Source organism: Apteryx rowi, unplaced genomic scaffold (genome assembly GCF_003343035.1).
Source record: "Apteryx rowi isolate R43461 unplaced genomic scaffold, aptRow1 scaffold_598, whole genome shotgun sequence".
NCBI classification, from domain to species: domain Eukaryota; kingdom Metazoa; phylum Chordata; class Aves; order Apterygiformes; family Apterygidae; genus Apteryx; species Apteryx rowi.
The window spans coordinates 420,859-429,839 of NW_020450869.1; positions in this window are offsets into that span (position 1 = coordinate 420,859).

Consider the following 8,981-nt stretch of genomic DNA (forward strand, 5'->3'; position numbering starts at 1 on the left):
CAGCCAAATTCCACTGTGAGGCTCTTTTGCACTGGTATATACACTTTACATTTTGGTAGTATACACACTTCAGTTTATACATGTATAAGCTTTCTGTTTAATATAAGTTGCTCATTCCATTTGCGGCTGCCATCAAAGTACTTAACCTTGCTCGAAACCTTAGTTTTACACAGCACTGAAGAGTTACCTCAACGATATTGAAGCCTATGCATTTCTGATGACCTGCATCCAGCCATTTTAAGTCAACAAACATGTCTTTTCCCTGACCCTTTTGAGCTTTTGTTCAAAAGTTTGAAGGCTGCTTACTGACAAGTGATTTGTTTCCATTAGAACATGCCTCATTCCAGCCATCCGTGACCATTTTGTACTTAGGGCTTTATAACCAGCACGTCTCAACATTCCTAAAATCCCAGAGAGGATCTGAAAATAGAATAAGAAATGAGCATTTAAATTAAAAGCAACAGCTCTTGCATGAAGCTGCCAGGTTTTTATGGTAGATAGTGTCTTTTTGCCCACCCCCACTCTCCCTACTCCCCCTTCTTTGCAGGGTTGCAAGCCACATTTTCCATAATATTTTGCAATGCCACCTAGGGTTACATTCACTCTATTTATAGGAGCCTGTTTTAAAGTGAAACAGGTGTCAGATTGGATGAGGCTGTTGTCAGCATACATGTCCTCTCAGGGAGGGGATGGGAGGTTTACTACTTTCTGTACTCGGGGGATTTACAGTTTAATCGCTAATCTCTCTGCGCAGAGTTCAGTGGGAGGAGGGGGAAGAGCAGAAGAAGAAAGGAAAGAAAGGTTAGCTAACCTTGCAATGTCCCTCTCCCACGGCCACGCAGCTGGACCTTTTCTTTTTTCCCTGTGCCGAAGCCAAACTGAGTGCTTAAGAAAAGGGGTTGGATCACCTGTCCTGAGGAATAAGACCCTGCAAACAGCCATGAAATGGACAGAGACGGGGCAGAAGGCTCCCGTCCTGCCTGCCCCACTCCATCCGTCCCACCAGAGACCCCTTCTGGGGCACAAAGACCAACCTCATGCCTCCAGGCCTCACCATCCTGTGGTTATTACAAGCTAAACACCACAGTTAACATAGCATTTAGGAGGAGGCACAATATGGACCACTGCGCCAAGTGGTGTAGCAATAGCACCAGAGTAAAGAGCCCCTGACCCACTGAGCTCAGTCAGACCAAGAAGGCAATGAGCATGTGAACCGATTATGGGTGTGGGGGTGGCATGGAAAAATGAGATAACAGTTAAAGAGAATTTAGTGAAAAGCAGAAGTCACAGCTTGTTGCTTGCCTTCACTTTGACTCGCACGTTAGCCGTGCTTATTGCCTAGGTAGCGACTCCTGAGCACAAAACAGTCCACTAAAGCCATTTCACACAGGCCAGTAACAGTTCACAAATTGTAATGACTACGAATCATTACCTACACTGAGCTGGAGTTCTCACCACACTGAATTAACATTTTAGCGGTGCTCCAATATGTGCCAGACATACTACAGCAGCAAGCAAAAGAGTTGCTGCTTGCCCAGGAAAACATCCAAACTACAGAAGTTAACTTGACAAAGAGAGAGAGGACAAAGATAACGTGATCAAAGTCAGACAGCTGCTCAGAGGAAGCAGAGTGGAACAAAAAAATTCATGATGGAAGCTGGCTTTTCTTGCTGGGAACATTTAATGCAAAGATGAGAGTCTTTTTTGGCACGCTAGAGAAAGCAGGTCTTTGGGAAGCACTGGAATGAGAAGCTCACAAATGGCACCGATGTGTAGGGAGAAGTTGGGAGAGATGCCCAGCCAGGGTCAATGGCAAAAGGCATTGAATGCACCGGGGAGACGGCAAGAGGGGCTGTCACAGCAAAGATAAAGCTGCGGGGATAAGAGAATAATAGAGATGATTTGGTAAGTAAGGTCTTCCTAGAAAGGAAAAAAGCTTGCATGTGACAATGATTTAGAGATGTCTGGACCCATCTGACATCATCAGTATACGAACCCAGCTTTTGTCACTGATTTATTTATTTATTTATTAGTATTCACATGTATCCATCAAAGACTAGAACATAAGTCCCACAACACCTAAAAATGGGAGTATCTTTCAAAGGGTAAAATTGCAATTGAAGAGTACTCTGGAAAACAGGAATATTTAAGCTGTGTCAGGCCACCATACTGACTTCCATTGAAAGAAAGTAATCTGTAGCTCTTGGAAAGATATAATCCACAAGAACCACTGCCATAGCTACCCAAGCAACAAGACGTTAAGGCAAGTGGATTACATGTGTAAAAATCTCAGTGCAGCATGTTTGTGGAATTACTGTTATTCATCAGGCATTCATGTTAATTGGCTCCACAAATAACTACTTACATTTTAAATTTAGTATTTGTACTTGGAGTTATCACTACTGTGCAACTCATCACGGTATTTGTGGTTTCACTAGTGCACATATTTCTGAACACTTGTTTTTTAAATATCATGAAAATACCAAAACATGAAAAAAAAAAAAAATCACAGAAACTTGAAAATCCCATTGCCCAGAAAGCATGCAATGGAAGTCTTGCAGAACTAGTTTTCTTTTATTAAACAAGGAAATAATCTCTGAACATAAAAATGAAAAAATATCACATAACTTCATGGAAAATACTGTCAGGGGAAGATTACACAAATAGTACAAAAGTACAAAAGGTTACATTTTCAAAAGGGCTCACCAGCTCCCATTCCTGAAAATGAGCAGCAGATCCCCTGGATGTTGAGTGCTGTCAAAAGCTCAGCCACTTCACTGAAGTGCCTAACCAGGAGCTGAACAGTCTTTGTAATGTGATCCCATCTGGGAGATGTGGTGTACCAAATTCTTTGGAAGGAATTAAATCTTATCATTGATGTTTCCAAATTAATAAAATACAGTTGAAAGAGGGTTTTCTACAATATAAATCATTTTGATAATAAATTTACGCACTGCAAAAACAAGCAAGCAAACAAAATCCCCCAACGTCCAAAGCTATTAAATCAGACTGTGCTTACATTTGGTAGGAGACTTCATAAGAGGCAGTTYGGTAAATCCCCACCTACTTATGAACTCTTGGCACAACTTAATTGGACTTTGCCCATCCCTAACCTCCACGGCTTCTCCTTTCCTATATGCATAAAAGGAGCCTGCTAGAGCTGGAGACATCACGCAGACCTGACTTTGCTGGCTGCTGCACCATCTTCCAAAGCACGGCGCAACCGTCTCTTCTCTTTTGCCACCCCTGAAGCTGTCATGCCCCTGACAAAGGTCTTGCTCTTACTCATGTGTTTATATATATATATGTATGTATATGTATAAAATCTCAGAGTTTGCAGTGAGCTTATCTGTAGAAGATTACAAAGCAGCTGCTCCCCATGGGGAAACCTGCACTAGACCTGGAAACATGCTGCTGGCAAGGCTTTCTGTATGCTTCTGCTAAACTTGTCCTTCTCTCCGGAGCGGGCCAGCTTTGTTAGACCCCTGCGGCAACGAGACCCACATTTGGGACTGCATGTCTCTGTCACATGGAGCTTAGGACGAGCACAAAATTCAGTGGAGTAGGTGCACGTGTGATGCTCAACGTTCACAATACTCAGCTGCATGAGTAACAAAGACAGGCTTTGTTCTGGCTTGGGTCTTGAATTCAGCTATAACCAAAGAAAACACTCCCCAGGCAAGCTCTGCTACCAGTCCCCTGCATCCTTCCAGCATCTGTCAGATCTCGTGTCTCTAAGMAAATTCCCCTAGCTTGCATTAGAGGAAACAGATGAGAGTAGCTGTAGTTTTTCCTACCCTTTTTAAGGACCCCATCCCTAATATTCTCGGCAACTGATCACTCGGTCTAAAACGATCACTGTCTCTGTCAGTCTAATTAAACCTACTATCTGCTGACTATAGCTCTTTGCTTTTGCTCTACTCTCCTACTGCTTGGGTCCATTTTGCACATATTTTCATATCACAGATAATTATAATTATTATAAGATAATAATTATATATATAATTATAAATAAGATATAATTATTATAAGATAGTTATAATTATTCCTGCAAAATGCCCTATCCGTCCTCAGCATCACACAAATCTGCGTCCTGTTTTCAGCGTGCAACAGGCCTCGAGGGTCACCAAACTGTATTTGCAAAGTCCTTGCTGGCTACGGCAGAAGCCTGCTCCCCACTCTTGGCGCTACACAAGCAACGAAAGAGGAAAAGCATCTGCTGTGCAGCAGGAACTTCACATTCACCTTTCAAAGGATTTGCCACCCTTATGGAGTTAATTTACATTAACATAAATATTCCATTAGTAGAACTGTTTATAACATACTTCTCTCTCAAGAGGCATTCTGCAACATGATTCTTCAACCACTTATGTTTGACTAATGTGTATCACATTTGAATAATATAAAAAGACAACTGAGTTAAGTGATTGAATGCCTGGAGAAAGCCAATGTTAATTTCCACTAAAAGCGAAGCACATTCCCTTAATTTTGCAGCTTAATTACTGCAGTATTTGGTTCATAAATAAAATATGGTTCAAGAAAAAGTTTCCAATGATAGGTTGCTGGAGGTTTGGGGTTTTTTTCCGCTCCCTTGTAATTCTAAAAAGGATTTTTCACATGCATTAATCCTATTCCTATGAACCAGACCAAGGCTGGTAATGCTGAATTTTTGCCTCCTGATATGTTGTTAATGTAGCTTTAAACCCTTGCGGGAGCTTGGCATGAGATGGCTTCTAAATCTCAGGCTAATTTAGTCCCAAAAAAGCCACCCAAAGAATATGCTCAGGGTAAAACAATGTTCTTCTCCTTGATTTCCTCCCAYAGAAAATTTTCTACTGAGCTCTAATTTTTCAGAAGGAGTTGATTGATAAGTGAACTCTAGAGATGAGCTGAGACCCCTTCAGTCTATTCTGCTGCTGGGATAACATGTTGGCCATATACTTTTAGTAACAGCAGCAATGACTTGCTGAGGCTATTTGGTTAAGATAAAAGATATACTATATTTAATATAAATTTCAGCCCACCAATACCCAAAATAGATTGAGTTAGTTTTCCTCCCATGTAAAGGGCAATCTTTAAAAAAATTCCATTAAAATGAACAGGAGGCAAAGGAAAGACAGTAAGTAAAGAATATATTAAAATGTAAAAGGTTAACAAGCCTTCTAGTTTATGTGTAGAAACATATCACTTACAGAGTTCAGACAAGCTCAGAACAAACTCATGGCCAGATTCTCAAGCTCCATGAGCCGCACCCCTCCTTTGACTTCAGCAGAAATAGGGCAATTTATTTTATCTAGAATACAGCAGTGTTCTATGTTTTACATTATTGCTCAGTGGAGTAGTGACCCAGATTTTTATTCCAGGCAGCTGGAAATGTGTCATAAGGGTCACTTAAAGTGTAATTATTCCTGCTTTATCATGGTTATGGAAAGTTAACTTGTTTTATGCTGAAATTCAGTAAATTTCTGAAACTCAATTGCTAAAAATTTAGTTCTAGAGAATAGTGCTTGAGCAGTCAGATGAGGATGCAGCAGAAATACAGAGATTAATTTGAGCCTTGGAAAGCTTTTGTTCTTTCCTTTAACACCCTGATTGTTAATTACTCCTTATTTTCTTTAAGTGATAAAATCTTTGATTCTGCATTAAATAATTTGGAAAAAAAAATCTGTAAAATGAGAAGGGCAGGAAGAGAAGCTTTCATTTCAGCTCAAGCTTCAATCGCTTTTAAGAACAGAGGGCATGTTTCCCTGAATAAACCATATGATTTCTTATGTAGTCAGTACATCCTGTTTCTCTAGAATCTTATCACTGTGTCTAGAGTGCATGCAATACGGGTACATTAGAGAACCATCCTCTACTGGACTTTCACTTTCTAATGAGACCTTTTCCCCTCGTGATATACTTACAGTGTGTGGTACCTGGAGACGGCTGGCTTGTACTGTTGACTTCTATGGACAGTATATGTCATAGCCTTCTGCAGCATGAGCATAAGCATTATGCCCGTTAGGGACAGAGGACTGACTAGAGATGGAGGATTCAAGAGCTGTCTCAAAGATCAGTAAATTTAAGTCATCATATTTCAGAGGAGCACAAAAATTTAATTTTAACAAGTTGTCTATGTGTTTTTTTAAGAGGCTCTTTCTTCTCACATACCACCTTTGAGGCTGTGATTAATACAGCAGCATAGGCAACTTAGTTACTCTTCAATCATGTAAGGGTGCATTTGATGCAATCAGACAGCCTTGAAAATACTATGCCCATGCAGATATTGTCCACAACTGCATGCAAAGGAAAACATCTCTTTCATGTGATTAAATATGTAGAGTTGCTCTCAACTGTAGTTTTTTGCACGTGTAAGTAGGAAACTTTTCTTATCCGTACAGACTTCCACAAGTTCAGTGATCTTTCTTATCTCCAGGTGCCACGCTAATTATTATCTACTGAGTAAAGGCAGTGGCTTATTGTCAACTGTTGCTGGAAGAAATAGCTATAATCAATGTGACTCCTATATAGTACTTTTGTCTCTGGATATATTAATTCCATTTACTGCCTAGACCAGTAGAGCTGCTCTTCTGAAGTCCAGCAAGGAACCTAAGTGCATGCCTAATTTTACACATGCAATTACCTTCTTGAAAATTACTGCTATTTTTGAAGCTGGACAGGTACTAAAGTTCCTCATGTAAATCAGATTTCTTACTGATAAATGGAACTCTCATTCTCATGTCTAACATCTATTTGAGTACACTACCATGGACCATTAAAAACAGTACCTGAATATTTCATGGTACTTCTGCAGACCTCAGATACTGCTAATCTGCTAATTAGGCAATGGATGAACACTGCCTTATCTTGAGATGGCACACATCTGTTCTGCATTGGACAGAAAACACAGTATCTCTGTTTTAGTGATTATCTCAGTAGTCAAAACGTTGGCACAAGAATCGCTAGAAATGAACAAGAGAGAGGATGGACAAGGCTACTTGCATAAAACATAGGATACCACTGAAATCAAATGGGAATTATGATGTACTTTAATGGAAATAAAAACTGTGTTTGCAAGAGGCCCTACATCTGATTCAGAAAAACACGGGGCTGTAGAGCAAATTGGAGGGATTTCTGAAATGCACTGAAGTAATCAGTACAAAGCCGTTGTGGGGAACTTTCTGCGCTGGGAGGGTTTTGTAGACCAGCCACTGAGGATGTACTTCACATCAGAAAACGTGATGAAACAGCAGAGAGCTGAGGAGAAGTGAAGCGACGAGACTCTTCACAGCCAGTAGGGAAGCAAGAAGACCTGGTGCACACATCTCTACCCCGAATCACACTCCCCCAATGTTGGCAAAGCCATCACCGAGTTCCCTACCACAGCTACTTAGCAGCGCCCATCAAGTGTCAAGGAAAAGAGTTCTGAAACATATAAAGACAACACAAACCAGCAATTCTAGCACCTAAACTGTACTGACATTTAATACCTGTAACTGCATTCAAAACAATAAACTCCAAACAGCTGAACAGTCAGGGTACATTTGATCATATGGATTTATGACATAGCACCAGAAAAGATAAGGCCTTCCAGAGGATTTCGCATGCCGGCCCAGCGGAGGATGCTCACCACCCATGCCTGATACCTACGCAAATAATTTGAGCCCCAAATTTCTTCGAATAATGCCCCAGAACACAACTTGGCGTTGAGGCTCAGGACACTTACCTAAATGGCAAGAAGCAATGCACTAATGCAGAAGCTACGGTAAGCTGAAAGGACTACACACATTTGAAACCCCTACATATAAAATCAACATCATCATAACTGAGGCARCCCCAGGTGACACGTAACGGGGAAAAAAAAAGCAAAGTAGGCGTGCAAAACTCTTGCAGAGTACTGCCAGTGGTGTTTGGAGTTCCCCATAGCTCTCCCTGCTAAGGGGAAAGGTTAGAGCTACCCGCCCTTCCCCTTACACAGTTATACATCAGCAGAAATTTTGCCACTGAAGGCCAGGAGAACCAGAGCCTCAAGGAGAATGACCAAAATGCCTCTTCTGGAGAACGGTACCTATGAGGAAGCATCACAGAGAAGCAGCTCTCTGCCTAAAGAGCACCCTTCTGTCTTATTTTACAAGGAAAATATATTCTTAGCGCTCACAGTAGTGCTTTTGCAAAGAAAGGTTATATAAAGTGATAWAACACACACACACAGACACACAAAAAAAGAGATGTGAATGACTCACTGCACTTATGCAAACTAAGTTGCGTAAGCCTGTTTTTCTCGGCTCTTAAAAAAAAAACAAAACAAAACAGCACACACACACAACCCTAAAAAATGAGCTGAAATTCTCGGTTATGAAAGTTAGAAATGTTGAATAAAAGCAGAACTCCCTCAGCTTCTCGGGGTCCTTCACGCCCACATCTGGTGTAGTGTTTACCAACTGGGTAAAAATAGAAAGCTGAAACTTAATAGACCCTAACATTTATCACAGTATTTAAGAAGCTATCAAAACAGTAAGCATCAGAGAACTGCAACTCACTTCAAACAGAATAACCCTGAAAACAGAGAGATCAGCAGCTACATTTTGTAGGGAATTCGGTTGTATTCACTGAAATATCACCCTCTGGGCACATAACAGGGACATGCTAGCAAGCAAGTAACTGGCTGCACTGCTATTCAACAGGTAACCGTAATAATGCAATCTGAAAAGAACTGAATCTTAAAAAAAAAAAAAAAAAAACACTTTGGAATTTCCTCTAAACTATTAAATTCTTGATATTTTAACTGCTGGCAGATGACATCATAGGAATTTGGTTTCTTTACATAGAGCCGAAATGTGTCTTTCCTACTAAAGGGTAGGGGCAGTCTCTTATCTGCCRGCAGCACGCACGCTAGAGAGGGAAGACGAGCAGGCTTGTTCCGCCGTACATCACTGCCTGGGAGCCGAGGACCCTTGCCCAGCACCTTGCAAGCTCCCCCCAAGCAGCTGATCAGCAAT